The sequence below is a fragment of the Camelus dromedarius genome, chromosome 3, assembly GCF_036321535.1.
Source record: "Camelus dromedarius isolate mCamDro1 chromosome 3, mCamDro1.pat, whole genome shotgun sequence".
Lineage (NCBI taxonomy): Eukaryota > Metazoa > Chordata > Mammalia > Artiodactyla > Camelidae > Camelus > Camelus dromedarius.
The window spans coordinates 28,791,174-28,810,320 of NC_087438.1; positions in this window are offsets into that span (position 1 = coordinate 28,791,174).

The window sequence follows — 19,147 nt, forward strand, 5'->3', positions numbered from 1 at the left end:
AAATGAAATTATGATGTCACTCACCTTTAAAAAGAGTTTGTGGTACCCAGGGAACTAATCTGCAAATGGCTAAGGATACAATAGGTACTCATAATGAAAAGGGTTTATATGATAATCCAAACAAATCTTTTTTTCCCCTTTGCTAGCTAAAACAAGGTTATATCCTAGAGATCTAGCTAACGTCACTTAGAGTGTTGTCAAAATAAACATTCCATGCAAACTCTGGACTTTGCAAATGATTGCTTCCATCAGCAGTAACCCTGCAACTCTAAGAGTGAGCTAATCCACAGAATCCTGAGTTTTCAATGATTTTCCCATTCAAGGAATATTGTAATAGATATTGCTACTGCCGAGAAAAGAAATCTGATTCCATTTTTAAAAACCTTTAGAATAAGTTGCTTAAAATTGCCTTTCTCTTTAGGACTTTGCCCATTTAATTAAAATATGTATAGGTATTAATTTTTCTGATTATATAATATTTATTGAGAAAGATTTAGAAAATGTGGAAAAATATTAAGAGAAAAATTAAAATCATTTTTCATAAACAGACAAAACCACTATTAATACTTAGAATAACTACTTCCAGCCATGTAATATATATGTGTATGTGTCTCTCTGTGTAAGTATACACATGCAAAAGAATGTGTGTATGATGTATACATATATATATATATATAACATACACATATAATTTTGTGAGTGACATTACATAGTTTTAAAAGATTTATACGCACAGAATTGATTATATACTAGTTTATAAAACCATGTCGTCATTGGTCTGTGCAAGATCTTCTTTTATTTCACTGTTTTCCTCAAAGATCTTGTTTCATTTCTTTTCCCAGATTAATTGCATATGCTAATAATGTATTTCATATTTGTTCTGACATATGGTTATTTAGATATGTATGTTTATAGTCTAACAATACAAAGTCTCGTTTTCCATGTGTATTTTTGTAATTTACATAAATGGTATTTTGCTAAAAGTTTTATTTGATTTCTTTCTTTCTTCATTCAAAATTATGCTTTGAAGCCTTATTCAGTGTAAATCTACTGGAGCATAAGCATTCATTGAATCAACTACATCTTATTTATCTACTCTCTTAGCATGTGCTTTTTTGCCTTTAACTCCCTGCAATTATAAGCACAATGTACTCTTTCCTTGTGAATCTGTGAGAAAATTCCTAAAGACTTCCAGCTTGCTCTTCAGAAAACCATACAAGTTTACACTCTTACCAGCAGTTTATGAGGACGTCTTACTAGCATTTTTTGTCATCCAACCTACTGGTATTACCTCTGGTGCCTGTAAATTGGTATCTCAGGGTTGTTTAAGTAGCATGTCTGACCAATAGTGAATTCAGCATCCCATTCTCACCAGACATTCTGGTTTTCTATCTGTGAATTAACAATTCATATTCTCTGATTATTTTTCTATTGTGCTTCTTTACTTCTGTTGCCTGATTTTTAGGTGTACCCCATACATTCTAGGTATTAATGTCTTGTAAGGTTTGGATTTTGCAGACCTCTTATGTCAGTCTGTCACCTATGTGTTAGTTTTACCCATGGTGTCTTTGATAGAAGAAAGAATCTTAATTTTAATGTAATATATTTGTCTATTTTTGCTTGCTAATTTTTGCTCTGGATAGTTTTTCTCTTGCTTAAGAAATACTTTTGTTTAAGAAATCTGAAGTCACAGATGCATTCCTAAATTTTCTTCAGTTAATACTATAGTTTCTTATTTTAGAAATCTTCTTTAGTTCTCTACAGTTATACTGCATGTTTATAAATGGTATAAGGTATCATACTGTATAGCACAGTGAACTTTATTCAATATCTTAAAGTAACTTACAGTGAAAAAGAATATGAAAATGAATATATGTATGCTCATGTATGACTGAAGCATTATGCTGTACACCAGAAATTGACACAACATTATAAACTGACTGTAGTTCAATAAAAAAAAAATATACAAAAAATGGTTGGAAGTAGAATAAAGTAAGTGAAACAAAACCCCAAAGTGTATCATTTAATAGATGCAGAAGAGCATTTATTAACACTCAACACTTACAATAAAACTTTCATCCAATTAAGAACAGAGGATAACTTTCTTAAGCTGACAAAAAGTGTCTACAAAAAACTTGTAGCTAATATCATAGTTACTGGAAAAACATTGAACCTTTTCTTCATAATGCCAGAAAAGAGATAAGATGTCTATTATCACCACTTTTATGCATTACCATACTGGAGATCTTATCCAGTACAATAAGGAAAGGAAAAAAAAAGTATGCCACTAAAAAGAAAGTAAAGACAATGGTATTACTCACAGACAAAATGATTGTGTATGTAGAGAATCCAAAAGGATCCACAGATACATATTCAAATTAACAAATGAGTTTAGTAAGATTGCTGGATACAAGTTTATTACAGAAACAATTATTTCTATATCCCAGCAAAGCCAAATAAAATATTTAACCTGGAAAGATTTAAAACAGTAATGGTCAAGTGGGCTCTTTACATCTAGTGACAATTACGATTCTATGAAAGGTTCACAATATAGCTTGAGATTGGCTAATATGGATATTATGCTAAGGTGAAGCGAAACATAATGGTGCAATAGAAGACAGAAAAAAAAAAAAAAGAGAACTAAGGATTGAGAATGTAGGGACGTATCTCACTCTCAGCTCTGCAATAACCAGCTACGTGATTGTCAACAGGTCACCTTACTTCATTGAAACTCTTTCCTTATGTGTAAAAGAAATGTTTTTCAAACTTTTCCCCAAAATGGTAGAAAATGCTTTAAAAAATACTAATTAAATCCTCAATATGGAAAACAGTTAAAACAAATATTCTTTGGAAAACTTAAACTTTCACCAAGTGGTAGAGAGTGATTATCTCGGTGGGTCTAAAGATTCTTAGAAGCACAGCAGGGAGTCAGTTACTCCAAGATAACTTGCTTTAACAGGCTTAGTAGTGACTTGCCGAAGACCAAAGCAAGTCAGATCCAGAATATAGACCTGCCTTCTTTCTCCTACACTGTATTGAGACTTCAAAGGTTCAAAGTTTAGGCTGAGAAGGAAAGAAGAGTGGTGTCCTACAGACCAGTGTTGAAGACACTTTGCGGTGGTATAGCAGTTTCACCCAGGAGTATCTGAGACAACAAACAAGAGGGAAAATATCTTATGACTGGGCAAGAAAATGTATCATTTAAATGTGTGTACTTCTTTTTCTAGATGGTTCTTTGAAGCCCTAAAATTAAATACATTTTTCCTAAGGTCATGGGGTTAGGAGTTAAGGGAAAATGCTAAAAAGTCAGACTCAGAGAGGTGAGAGTCAGGAGCCAACAGGATGAAACTAAATGGGGTTGTTAATTAATGTGGGCTCTGAGAAGGACAGAGAAGTGAGAAAGCTGTGTGTCACGGCACAGGAAAAACACAGGTGGAGAGACTTGAAGGTGGTATAGAGGAATTCCTGAGATGGAATGCAAATGTCTGTAACCCAAGTACTAGAACTGACCTGGCATCAGCTGAGAATCTTGCATCTTTTCTATGATGTATTTGGATTCCCCATCTTGGGTCCTCATGCTCATGGGTGGTTAAATGACATATTACACTCAGGGTCCATTCTCGAGCAGAGATTGGCAAACTACAGCCAGGGAAGCAAATCTAGCCTGATGCCTATATTGTAAATAGAGTCTTATGGGAATAAAGTCACACAGTTAGTCATTGTCTGTGGCTGCTTTTGCAGTACAACAGTAGGACTGAGTCATTGCATCGGACACTACCTATCCTATAAAGCACAAACAATTGACTATGTGATCCCTTACTTTAAAAGTTTTCTGAACTCTGCAACACAAAATATACCTGATCTGATCAATACAGCCACAGTACCCGGTTGGCTTTGGGAAGCAGAAGTGGTCTTACTTGGATCTGATGAATGGGTGATTGTTCCAGAGCTAGGAACTGAATGCTTGTGTACAATTATGTTCAGATCTGTCTCTGTGGGAGAATCTGAATGCCCTCTAAACAATACTTAGATGCATGCTGCTGAGAAACAAAGCATACTATGAAGTTTGCCTGCTGAGCTATTGAAGCAACTGCAGGCTTTCTAAAGTATTGGCTGGTGACGTGGAATGCCTTTTCACACAAAATGCTCCCTATTTTCATAGTGTAGAAATTTGCTGGTGAGCTTAAACGTAGACTGACCAGTAGAAACAGCTTTAATTGTAAAGGCACTGAGGGTGTGGGAGGAAATTAGAGCCTGGACATGGAAAGTTAAGATGGAGCAATGATCAGAAGGAGCAATAGTCCAGAAGGAGAATGTGTATTATGTTAAAAATTTTACTCCTCTCCTAATGATGATAGATTCACAGCCAAATGGTATTTTCTGCAAAGAAAATAACCCCGACATAAGATAATGAACAGTGGAAGCTGCTGTCTGAAGGCTTTTTCATATGCTAAGCATTCACATGCCAACTAATCATTATAGCAAAAATACTATAATTTCTCATTAGAGCCAAGATTACTGACCCTGTCCCTTTCACAACCCCTTTAGAGTGTACTTTGTCAGTCAGTGTGTGAGTAGATAAAGTGAAATTGCATATTAAATTATTTCACTTGGAGAATCATAGATCAAAAGTCTCAAATAGAAAAAATAGAAGTTTGCTTTGGACCTTAGGCTACCAAGCACTTTTCCTCTTTTCCTTTGCTACTAAAATTATTAGGATAGTCTAAATTCATTACATTTAATTTCTTACCATCTACTCCACATTAACTTCACTCTTTGCAATCTGGGTTATTAATATAGCCAGCTTACAAGAACTAGTCTCTCAATGACTTTCTATTGCCAAATTGAATGACTACTTCTCAATCCTTTATTGGCTTCCTGAACATGGTACAATGCATCTTTTTCTCAGGAAGTCCTTCTCTTCCTTTCTTTATAATTCTTTTCTTACTCCCACCTGGAATTCTAACCTTTGCCCTCTTTTCTTCCATAAGATATTTTATCTTCCATGGCGTTATCTAGCTCCTTTGTGTTGACGGCTTCCTAGTCCGCTGATCTCTGCATTCTAATGTTCACTAATAGTATCCAAATAGAACATCGTATCACAATGATGACACCCTCTTTTCCCCACTTCCTCTAGTCTACTGGATACTAAATCCTGTAGCTGTTACCTCTGAAGTGTCTCTTGTCTATGCATGTTCCATCTTTTCCACCTGCTCACCATATCTATAGCTATAGCTCCACCTCTAGCCCTAATGAACACACACCTAGAAGATTGTGGCTTAACTGGTCTCTGAGCCTTAGGACTCTTCCTGTAATTCTTTGTGAACTATTCTGCCAGGCTAGTCATTCTAGAGCTCACCTCCCAGTGGCACAAAGCTATTTAAAACCTCAATGTTGCTCTTTTTGGAAGACCCATGAATTAGGAACAGAATCCTAATACCCAATTTTTAAAGCCCTGAGCAATTTGATCTTACATTACTTCTGTAGACTTATTTTCTCTCCTTCCCTTTGTATACTCCATTGTCCAGCTAAATTGATAACTTGATGTTCCTCAAAATGGGCTACATTTTCTCCTGCCATTGTATTTCTTTCTTGAAATTTTTATTCCTCAATTTCAAAATCTGAAGTATTAGTGTACTGTGTATCTGTTCTTCTAGAGCCATTTCAAATGTATTTCTTCCTTAAACTTCTCTATATTTTATAAACACTTTCACCCTTAAGATCAGATACTATATGATTCCTTCATCCTTTAAGCTTACATAGTATTTTTTTTTAACTTTTATATAGGACTCACCTGATATTGCCAGGTATTATTTGTATGTTGTATTATCTTCCACTCACTCTTACTCCATTTAATGTATTCAAAGTTCCCTAATGACAGGACCTGAATAATATGCACCTTTATAATTGATTAACACGGAAGTTAAATGTTAATTGAATTAAGTTGTCTATACAAAATGAATTTGCAAGAAAATTCCTGAATTCTACATTATGCCTTTACATATATGTCCTTAGATAAAATTCACTATGTGTATTCTCATTCTTTTGACGTAAGAAGCAACGATCTTTCCTGCAGCAAAGTTCTCGAAGAGTTGCTTTTATTTATGTACTTGTTGAATTACTGATCAATGCATAGTGATGGTATTGAGTTGAATAAACCCTTTGGTGATTCTTTGGAATAAAAACAAAAATGAAATGCTAGTTAGACTCCTAATCTAAAATTGGGTTAACATATAGACATGTATATACTAGGTATCTATTTTAAGATAAAACAAGGCAAACCTCAAAAACCAAGTTTTCGCCTCTTCTAGGATTATAGAGAAACCTAGATAAGTTTTCAATACACCTTCTGGAAAAACGCAACAAAAAAGCTGCTTAAGATCAAGGAAGGCTTGTCTAAACTCTTGGGTCAGCTTCCTAGTTTGCTTCTTGACCTCTAGTTGTACCCATGCATCTTAGCCACTGTTACCAAGGTAATTTCCTGTCTTACTCAGTTTGGGCTATTGAAACAAAAATGTTGGAGGCTGGGTGGCTTATCAACAACAGAAATTTATTCCTCACAATTCCGGAGGCTGGGAAATACAAAATCAAGGTGCCAGCAGATTGGGTGTCTGATGAGAGCCCACTTCCTGGTTCATAGGTGGCGGTCTTCTCCCTGTACCCTGACAGAGTGGAAGGAGCAAGATTGCCGTCTGAGATCCTATGTAAAGGCACTAACCTCATTCATGATGGCTCTAATCCTGTAACCCAATCACCTCCCAAAGGCCCCACCTCCAAACACCATCACATTGGGGATTAGGTTTCAATAGGGACACAAACATTCAATCTACAGCATTTTCCTAAAACTCCACTATGATGAAAATAACAATCTCATATTATGGCTTGCAAAACACTTTTCAAAATGTCATATGAGTAATAAATATCTATTCACTTATTCTAATCAATCCATAAATATTCACTGAGTACCCATTATACACCAGACATTATGTTGAAACTTAAAAATAAAAAGATGACTAAATTTGGTTAGTTCTTTCAAAAACTTTAGTTGATAAAAAATAATAGTGGGTTAGAAAAAAATGAATGTGAGGAGTACTGAAAATTATAAGAAACCTATCACAGAAATCATACTCTCCCTTGTACATACATTCACTTATTCTCTTGTTTCTAGGTTACACTCACTATAATCACCACCATTATCATTATCCAAAGCCTTTTATTCATTCATTCAGCAACAATTTACTGCAAGACACTATTCTAGGCACTTGAACAGTGAACAAAACAGAAAAAAATATCCTGCCTTCATAAAATAGGCAATTGGAGGAGAGAGAATACAAACAAAATAAATATACAAATTATATAGCTTTTTAGAAACACTTAGTCAATATTTATTAAAATATGGTATTTTCAAAAAATGTAGGTCACTCTCTCTGCCTCTATTTGCTTCTGCTCCTATGCTTTCTGGGAGAAAATCTGTCCATTCTCATCTCAAAAAAAAAACAAATCTTCTGGGATCTGCTGTGCTGGCTGCAGGTCTCATGAGTCTGCTTCTTGGACAAGGCTGATGGGCCAGTATTGGGCAGGAATCAATTGGATTTCATGTGTCAAGTTTGGGGATTGGGACTCCGAGACTCTAGTTAGACATAGTGGGAAGCTTACTAAAGTCATGTGCAAAGAGAAGCAGAGAATGCCTCACTGCAGAGAGGAAGAATGAAGTTGGGACTTGAAGAAGTGTGCTCAGAGAGGGCAAATGTCCCTCATGAGGCCTAGCTGCACCTCCTGACCATGAATGCCATAAGGTACCCTCTTCCTTTCAAAAAGTTATATATATTTTTTGTTTATGATATTTTGCATATAGTTTCGTTACTTGCAAACATATGATCCTTAACTATGATAAGTTTTGTTTATTTTTCAAACAATTGCAATTGCAAACAATTTCAAAAGAGATGTTCAGACAATTGTCTGATACGGCACTGTGCAATCAGAGTGAACCCTGTCCAGTTCATCCACATCACGTATCCTGGCTGATGTCAGCACTGAGCCTGCCCACAGTTAAGTCAATGGTGCATAATGCTTGCTTCCTATGAGTTATATACAACCACCAGCAACTGTAGAAATTAATAAGTTAGTTAAATATTTCCTAAAAATGATTTATTCTATTTCCTAGGGTAGTGTGGAAAGAGAAAGCTACAAATTGTTCTTCCAAATCGGGATAGCTTCCTTGAGATGGAGCCATCTAGGATCAATCTATGAGACAGAAGGGAAGAGGCTGAGAGAGAAAGGCCATCCAAAGTTCAGATACGGTTGCTGAGAGAGCTGAGCCGGCTGCATTGAATACTGTTTATCTTCGGGGTTGTGAGTAGCTAATGACTGAGGCAATAAAAGCTGTGGGGAAAGATACACGGTCCTTGAGATAGTTCTAACGAAGTGCTTTGAGGGAAAATTTTTATCTGAATACCGAGACTGTGGAAAACTACTGAAAAGCTAATAGTAGCTGCAATGTGATCCTCTGGGCATAAGGCATCATCTGAAGTACGGAACAAAGAAAGAAAGATGTCCATGTAAAAGATCACTGGGGTCTCGGTTAAGTTTGAGGCTGCAAGGCAAAGGAAGGAATGTTGTGTTGGCTAAATGTAAACAACTTGCATCATACAAATAAATGTCATTTTTCTTCAAGAGCTTTAAGGGGAAAGTTGTTTTAGTCAAATGCTTGGACCCCTGAAAAGCCATTAACAGGACATATACAGCGTTTTTACCCCAGCAGTTCCTGATGGCCCTTCTACATATTATTAGGTCTGTATGCAAAGCAGAGAGGAAAATGAAAGAATGAATTGAACGACTTAAAGTGTTTGGGGAGATGTTATGTGTAGGTCTGAGCCCATCGGCTACCAATGTTGTGGCTGGACCAGCCTTGTGGTTCTTATTATGACTGCAAGATGCCCTACAGCTATAACCAACAGGAAACTTTGAAAAAATTAAGGTTCGTTACTTACAGAAACTGGGAATCACGCAGCACACCTGGGGCCACACAGCGAGGTCTTGGATAGAGAGAGTGAGCAAGCTCTTGGGGTTCTTCCTTTATTGGGGTCAAGGGTGGGGCCTATGGTTTCACGGGCTCAATCTTTATTGGTGAATTTAAACCATAAAAGTGAGATTTTAAAGCTTGGGAAGAGAAAAATTGTGACTTAAAACAAAGGAGCCTCAGTTGGGTAGGTGGCCTGGTGTTTTATCTAGTCATGTGACTGGCAGTGTGTTTATTTGAGATAGACTTCTTTGAAGATAGACTTCCTGGAAGTGGATACCTTGGCAATCAAAGCTTAAGTCAGGCACCTGCATTACAAAAAAACAAAAATGGAAAAACTCCCAAACCTTCACACCTGTCAGGGTTTATACTACAGGAGGTCATGTCTTAAAATGAGTGAACTCTGATGAATTGTTGTATTTTTTTTATAAATGATGACAAGAGATAGTCTTATGGTGACAAGAAAACTCAACTTCTGTTGACATGAGATAGTGTGTGATACAAGGAAACAAAGTTTCTTGATTTCTTGATGTTTTTTCAAATACTTGCAAAAGTGAGACATTGTTTAGTTGTGTTTACTCTTTTTATGATCTGATAAAAAGCTACTTTTTCTTACCAATCTATCAAAATTTGATCTTAAGAGCATTGATAATGAATTCAAATTATTTCCCAACTCATCCTCCATTTGAAAGTATTTAAAAAAACCTGTTTTCCAGGTTTATTGTGTAAATTTTCTTGGAATGCCTCCTACGTATTAGGGAATGGGTTAAACCCTGAATATAACTGTGAATAAAACAAATATTGCCCTCATGAGCTTACTTACAGTACTAGGCAAAATCAATATTGAAAAAATTAAAAGTGTATAATAAATTAGATAATTTTTAAGTAATAACTTTAAAAGTATATAATAAAATATGATAAGTGTCATAAAATAATATGGTACTATGAGAAAGTATAAAGGATATGGAATTTAGATTTGGAGGTCAGGAAAGGATGGAAGACAAACATTTGCATCAAGATGTATTAGATAAGTAAGGATTTAGTAAGTAGAATGGAGGGAGACAGATAAAGAGTGGAGGTTTCTTCTAGCTAGAAAGGATGCTGAAATCTTTTTTTCCCCTAACTTTATTGAGGTATAATTGGCAAATAAAATTTTAAGATATTTTAAGTGCACATCGTGGTGATTTGATGATATAAGTACACATTTTAAAAGAATTCCCACTGCACATGCACCCCAATGTTTATAGCAGCACTATTTACAATAGCCAAGACATGGAAACAACTGAAGTGTCCATCAACAGATGATTGGTTTAAGAAGATGTGGTGTATATATACACGATGGAATAATACCAAGCTATAAAAAAGAATAAAATATTGCCATTTGCAGCAATATGGATGGACTTAAAGAATATCATACTAAGTGAAGTTAGTCAGGTAGAGAAAGACAAATATTACATGATATCACTTATATGTGGAATCAAAAAAATTGATACAAATGAACTTATTTACAAAACAGAAACAGACTCAAGGAGATAGAAAACAAACTTATAGTTACCAAAGGGGAAATGGGGGGAGGGATAAATTAGGAGTTTGGGATCAATAGAAACTACTACACAAAAAATAGATGAGCAACAAGGATTTACTGTGTAACAGAGAACCTATTCAATGTCTTGTAGTAACCTTCAAGGGAAAATAATCTGAAAAATATATATAGTTGAATCAGTTTGCTGCATACCTGAAACTAACACAATATTGTAAATAACTATACTTTAATAATAATAATAATAAAAGAGTCCAAAGACCATTGCTATCTTCACTATCTCTGTGAATGGTCAGCACTGAACTCAGAAAAAAAGATTCCCACCATCTAGCTAATTAACACATCCAACAACACCTCGTGTATTTCTTTACTTTTTCGTGAGAACATTTAAGTTCTGCTCTCTTAGCAAATTTCAATTATAATTATACAGTGTTATCAACTATAGTCACCACGTTTTATACTACATCCTCAGATCTTATTCATCTTATAGCAGAAAGTTCATACCCTTTTACTGACCTCTTCCTAAATCCCCCATCCACTCCTCAGTCCTTAGCAACCACTTTTCCACTCTGTTTCTAATAGTTTGACTTTTTTCTTTAAAGATTTCACATATAAGAGATTGTATGCAGTATTTATAGTGGGGTGATATCTCATTGTGGTTTTGAATTACATTTTCTCTGCCTGATTTACTTCATTTGCATAATGCCTTCCTGCAGGGTTCACCTATGTATGCAAATGACAGGAATTCCTTCTTGCTCATGGCTAGGTAACATTCCGTTATATTTACACCACACCATCTTTGTCCATTCATCCATGGATGGACACAGGTTGTTTCCCTATCTTGTCTATTTTGACTAATGCTGCAATGAACATGGGAGTATAAATATCTTTTGATATCCTGTTTTCATTTTCTTTCAATATATATGCAGATATGGAATTGCTGAATCGTATGGTAAGTTCCATTTTCAATTTTTTGAGGAAACTCTATACTGTTTCCTATAATGGCTGTACCAACAGTGCACAAGGGTGCCCTTTCTCCACATCTTTGCCAACATTTAATCTCTTGTCTTTTTGATAATAGTCATTCTAATCAGTGTGGCGTGATATCTCATTGTGGTTTTGATTTGCATTTTCCTTATGGTTAATGATGCTGAGCACCATTTTGTGTACATGATGGCCATTTGCACAGCCCTCATCTTTACGCAGGTAAAGTATTAATATATTAATAATATAAAGGAGAATCTAAGGCCCTGCGTACGTTAGCAATTAGCCAAGTAAATACAACAAATATATGGTGAAAAGGGAATTAGGGGTTGTCTGCTCTCTAGTGGAACTTGTTTTATTTTGTTTGTTATTATGTTTCAGTATTCCCATTCCCATGGCCACTTCAAATTATTCTGTTATGCTTATTTTTCTTTAACAGATTTACTGATGTTTTAAGTATAATTAGAATAAAGTTCTTTTTATAAACTAGCTTAAAAAAAGACCAAGGATGTAATAAGCATTCTTGAAAATTTGGTTTTAATATTTTATTAAAATATCTTTATTTTATTAAAATGATCTACTTACATAGTTAAACATAATTGAAGTAAAGTTGATTTACAATGTTGTGTTAGTTTAAAACTAAAGATATTTAGGTCTTTTAGTAAACATGTTGTACCACATTGAAAAAATTATGCTATGAGGAAATGCGTATTTCTAGAAATTATGAAATGTAGTAATAAATTTGTCAATCAAAAAATACATGTATAATAAACAGTTCACAATTGCTTACCTCTTAGTTTTCACTAGAAATTAAGGCTCCTAAAAGTTAAGAATTCTACTTAACATATGTAATTAAAACTACTAAAATTACTAAGGAAAACATCTTCGCATGCAGGGAAACTTTTTTTAAAGTGTAAGGAAAGAAAATGTATTTTTGTTAAGGGAAAAGAAAGTAATATTTCCCTAAAGAGGTGTTGAAGAGCAAATAGAGAGAGGGGAGAGAGAGAACGTGGGACAAAATCCAGTTGTAAAAAGAAGGTTGATAGAAAAGGAACTCAGAGAAAGGAGTCTTGTGTGTGGTCAGGACTGCCTAAGATTAGATTGAATTTAACTAAGTAAACAAATTTTATTCATTTATTGAGTGAATGATTTTAATATCAAAAGTAAGCTGATATAAAACTGGAATTTGGTTTTATCTCTCTGTTAAGAGGAAAAAGTTTTCTTGAACTATTAATCTGCTTTTGAGAACAGTTTATAAAAGCTTATTTACCTTTTAAGTAATTTGATATAGCTTTCTGTACTTGGTTTTGAAATCTTTTATCGTCATTTTAAGTGGGTAACTCAGTATTGTTTCACAGTGATCTATGATCCTAGTGTTTTAAAACCTTTTGGTATTTTTGACAAACTTATCCCAGTCAAATTCTAAATGAAGTATTTTGGCCCTTTAGCTAAGTTTGAAATTTTTCAGAGGGCCCCTGGAAAGTCCCAGAAAAATACTAAACTAACTAGGCTTATTTGGCATGTAGAATTACATGGAAAGTGTTGTCAAATAAGTGATGATAAGCTTTCTTAGGTTATATTGTATGGGTAAATGCTATTAATATAAGTGCTCTTAAAATTATAGGAAATTCTTAAAAATCTGGTAAAATTTTTATCAGTTATAATTTTAGTTATTACCTTAAAATATTACATGACACAGAAATAACCAAATTTCTTTGTCATTTGCATTATAATGAATCAGATATTTATCCATGCCATTATAAGTCTTTTGTCATTTATGGACAGTTACTGTTTTACTCAGTTGCTTCTGCAGAAACACTTCATCTCCAAGAAGATTCATACAAAGGACTTTTTGACAAATATAGGTTTCTGATAACCTTCAGATCATACCACTGAACTGGGTAAGAAATTTTGGCACTCTGATGGAAAACTTGATGGTTTCATAAAACTGCTAACAAAAGGTCAATATCAATAAGAATTAATTACGTAAAACTGAAAGAACTAATGAATATGATTACTGTTTTATGACTTTTTGTCTGAAATGTTACTGACATTTTAATCTTTGTTTTCCAGATATAAAGAAACCTTTCCTCTCAAGCTAACTATGATTTACAGCAATTTGGTAAATTATAAATTTGTAAACTTGTGGTTGGTAAGGGGGCGAGGGGTGGGAAGGGATAGACTGGGATTTCAAAATGTAGAATAGATAAACAAGATTATACTGTATAGCATAGGGAAATATATAGAAGATCTTACGGTAGCTCACAGAGAAAAAAATGTGACAATGAATATATATATGTTCATGTATAACCGAAAAATTGTGCTCTACACTGGAATTGATACAACATTGTAAAATTATTATAAATCAATAAAAAATGCTAAAAAAAATTTGTAAGCAGAATGGAAGTATTTATCTTTTTCTTCCTATCTGATACTTCCAGAATTTGGAAACTCTTAGTGAGTATTCTTATTTTCATGGCAATACAGTTATTTACATAAATTCACTAAGAACCTATTCTCCTTGTAACAGGACACAGTTGGAAACATTGATTACATTACCAAAGCTTTGACTGGAAAGTCATACTTGAGAATGTGCACAGAATCAGGAAGACCAGACAGTTTTAATGAACTAAGATTGACTTTATGAAGCCATAAAGCCCCTTGGAAGAACAGCCTGGCACTTTACTTACAGGGTTCCCAGCAGCCTCACTAGGGAGTAAAGATTACTTCCTGGCAAGAACAAGAACCTCAGTATATTTTGAGGATCTTCAGAGAGGAATTCACCCAAATTCATAGGTATTACAAGCTAAATCTGATGGCAAATATTTGGCTTGGCTTCTTAGCCTCGAGAGGCCATTGAACATTCAATCTGGAGATTTCTTATGAGAAGTTCCAGACAAGTGATTTAAAAGAGCTATATGGTCAATTGCTATTCTTGATGGACTTAATGTGAATAATAAGGCCAAGTTTAATGAAACTAAACTTGCTTTGCAAACAAATTATCTTATTTTGGCTATCTTTGATAGAAATGAGGTGATTTTAGAGAGAAAAAAATTATAAACCATAACACTCTTGTGGATGTTAAATTCCAGCTCTGTTACTTATTTTTTGCGGGTTTTTTCCACCTGTAAACTGAACTGGATCCCTAGTTTCCTAAATATTTGGGTACAACTGTCCAAACTTATATTTTCAATTTTTCTCCTACTTTTGACTTAGAATCATTGAGAACTAGAGCTACTCATTTTCTGAAGCCCTTCAGGCTGAAGCTGAACAATTTAATACAAACTTAAGAGAGGCCACCAGAATAACCCATGTTTAGACACTCTTCATGCCTGTTGCTGTATAAGCCACTTAGAAAGTTTACCTCAACACCCAGTGACATCGCCAGAGACATTTCAAACTGCAAAAGATACTTTGACACTGACATTTAGAAATCCTCTTGACTGCCTTCCCCCTATGCTCAGAAATTGGTTTATAATTTGCTCCAACTGTTAACCTTTGTTATTGCTTTGTCTCCATAGAAAAGTCTCTTATTAAATACCTGATTGCTTGTACCTTGTGGGCTTAACTTTGAGAGCCCACTTGTATTACCTCCTTCTGAAATGAATTTAACTGGACTAACCAATTGTCAGGACTAATAGACTGGTTCAGTGAGATGGAGCAATATGCAACAAACTCAGCTTCCGGATTGTGAAGCTTCTTAAAGAGGTCAGAATGTAGGTGAGCAAAATTTGCCACATCAAAATGTGTCTTTTTGGCCTAAGGATTAATTTAGGCTGATTATTTTTAAGAGACAGAAGATTCAGGAAGTTTTTCTTATTCCTGTCCATTTAATAGCCTAAATTTTTCTGTATTAAGGGGCTGTTTCCAGAATAGAGCTATCACTAGTGATATCTACAAAGAATATGGGACAGGTCTGGTCTGGTAGACTCAGCAGGGCCTAGAGATCAGAGCCTACTCAAGGTGCCATTGTCTCTACTTGGCCCAGCAAATTTTTTTAACATTTGTTTTTCCATCTTCATGTGAATTGCTTTCTTCCCCTTTGAAGTCCCAGACCACTACCCTCAATATCCTCTTCTGTCTTTAGCTGAATATGTTATTTAAGGTGAAGGTTTTGGCCATTTTGGTGAGTTACTCAGTTTTCCTGGGTCACCCCCATGTATACATGTTATCAAGCTTTTTTTGATTTTTCCCTGTTAATCTGTTGCATGTCAATTTAGCTCTTAGGCTAGCCAGAAGAACTAGCAAGGGTGGAGAAAAAATTTTTCCTCTCCAACAAGCTGTTTTTTGCTTTGCTTTGTTTTGTTTTTTAATTTCCATATTTCTCTGTACTAGTAGACATATAGCTGCATTTATCCCCATCCCAGGTGTTTACACTATAGTCTTCATGTAAATGTCATAATACACTATTATAATTTGTACTTTAAACTATGTATTCACTACAGGGACGACATTGTCCTCAAGAAAATGAAAATTGATTGTTGGTAAGGGATGGTGAAAAATTCTTAGATATTGCAATAGTGTATGGCACTGTAAAGCTTAGCTGTACCCAACAGAAACTTATTCCTTAGAATTTAATTTCTCTCGTTGGGTTTTCTTGGGTAGCACACCAGCAGTGTTGACATCAAGTTCAAGGAAGACATACAGATGTTTACAAGATTAGTGCTAAGAGACTATGGTGAGTACATGGCTTATTTCTTCAATTGTTTGCTCATCACAAAGCATATTGCAAGTGGTCTACTTGTGTCTATTGGCTGCCATTGGATCACTGTTTGATCCTCAGTGTTTTTGTGTGTGATTTGGGCTTTGAGAATTAAATGAGAATTATTTATATTTTATTGTATTCAATTCGATAAAAGTTATTCAACCCATCAAGTGCTAAAAAAATCAATAATATTTAAATAAGCATCTAGTAGCTCTTCATGTTCTCATAACAAGTAAAAAAAGTTAAGTTCACTAAAAATAATTTTGGGGAAATTCGAAGTTTAATTTATATCACTTTTTTCAAAAATTAATACTTTCAAAAGCTCTTATTATATATTACATATGTTGCTAATGTGCTATTAATATTATATATTATAATTTATAGAACTAAATAAATTATATTAAAGTTCACTTAGCAGCTATCATGCAATTATAAAGTTATGTTACAAGCTAATAGCTTTTTAGTTTTTTAATTTAACTTACCTTAAAAATTGAGTCATTCTGAACATTATATGAAACAAAAAGAGTAAACTATATTTTTCTCCTTTTTATACATAAAGCACAGATATATACAACATATAAATAGGTAAACAATATATCTTAGGCGTTAAAATTTTATTATATGGATTGAGGATAGTGATGAGGAAAAAAATGTCCAAATAGTCTCTTAAGGGGCAATAAGGAAAAAGAGTTGGGAAACTGATTTGAACTATCATATATATTTTAAAGAAATTAAGAGAAAAAATACTTTCTGTATTTCTGATGTTCTTCATGCCATATGTAAGATCTGCTTTTCCAAGCCTCAAGTCTCCTGGTGGGAGAAGGTGGGGAGGTAACCTGGTGCCTCCAAGTCCTTTGCCTCCACAGCATTCTGCAGAAAACTGATGCTCTTTTATTTAGCCTTCATCTCTGTGTGCCTTTTATCATATAGATTTTTCTGCTGTAAGTCAGGTACCATTCTTCCGCTTGTTTTCCATTTTCCAAAAGGTGTTGAAATGTTATGTCTATTGAGCTCTCTTCTAATCTCCCTGTCCTTTCGGATTTACAGTATTTTCTTTCTTTGCTGTTATAATGGGAGATTGAAGTAAGTCCATATGGCCAATTGCTATGTTCAGTAGAAATTCATGTAGCCTTTTAAGTGGGAATACATTTAAACTCTTAACCATATTCATTTAACCAGATTCTTGTCCTGTCCTCTTCCCCATCTGAAGAAACTTTAACATGCATAAATCCTGTTGCATTTCTACTATAAATTAAGCTTTCCAATCTATTTTGAACACAGATATAAAGAACACAATTTATGAGAATGTAAGGCAAAGATTTGCACTCAGTCTGAAACTGAACTTGCCTCGGGTACTGCTGTAATCAACAGATGCTTTGGTTTTTACGGTTTCTCCTATTGCTGACATTTAGGGATTAACAGGTATTACCAAACTGGGCACTGGGGAGATATTTGTCAGATGAGGCAGGAAAACAGAGAGTAGCAGAGAATTAGTTACAAAACTGTGACAATTTCATGATTCTACAATGACTAGGTGGTTGAATGAAACTGTGCTTGAATAAAAGTGCTTTTCCTGCTCTTCTCTCCAGTAACACTAGTGGAAATCAGTGGGGAACAAAATTACACAACAGTCTGGGTGGATGAGCAATCTCAGGTGCCAGGGCCCTAGGAAAGCTTTCAATGGCATGGACATGGTACTTTCATAGCCCTACCCTTCAGGAAAGGAGATCTCAAATTACCTTTTCTTAACACCATGGAATATGCCTAATTGACCTTTTGTGTGGTTCCATTGGCTTAATCTTTTCTAATAGGTAAGTTGAAATAGTCTGTTTGAATAAAAACAGTGTTCTCCTAGGCTTAGATGTATGGAAGACAACAAAGACAAGTCCCATTGTAGAGATTTCACAGTTTACTTATCCTGCCTACTTGGGTTTTTTTTTTTTTTTAAACCACTTTTTTTGAAGTACGATTGACATACAAAAAGTTGTATGTATTTAGTGTATACAACTTGGTGAGTTTGGAGATAAATATACACCTGTGAAACCATCACCACAATCTATGCCATAAACATAGCCATCATTTCCAAAAGTTTTCTTACCCTCATTATTAATTATTAGTGTTTTTTTGTGACAAGAATGCTTAACATAAGATCTACCCTCTTAACAAAATTTTGAGTATACTACACAGTATACTACAGGCACTATGCTGTAGAGTAGATCTGTAGGATTTATTCTTCTTGCGCACCTGAAACTTTGTGCCCTTTGACTAATAGCTCCCCCTTTCCCCCCACCCCCTAGGCCTTGGCAACCATCGTTCTACTCTCTGCTTCTATGAGTTTGTATCCAGTCTACTGTGGATCCAAGTACAATAACCAAATTTAGAAAAACTAGCAACTGATACAGTACTTCTATTTAATATTGTTGATATTGTTTATGACATGAGCCTTTTGTCTTATTCATATTTCAATATTGTTATTGGTTTCAACATTATCCTTTATTGCTTTTTTTCCTCTCTAGTACAAAATCTAGCCCCAAATCATGTTTCATATAGTTATCATTGTCTCTTTAATATGAAGACAGATGCCTAAATTTTCATTGTCATTGGTGGCATTACAATTTGGAAGAATAAAGACCAGCCAATTTAGAGTATTTCTCACTTTGTCTGAGATGATCACATCAATTGATTTTTTGAATTTCAAACTACCATTGCATTTTGAGATGATGCATTTTGGGAATATCTGGGTTTCATTTGCTAATATATATTTAGGATTTTTGTCTCTATGTTCATGAGAAAGGCTGGCCTATAATTTTCCTTTTTTGCACTATATTTGTCAAATGTTAGTATTAAAATTATGTTGGCTATAATATATTAAATATTTTTTTTCATATTGTGAGTTTAA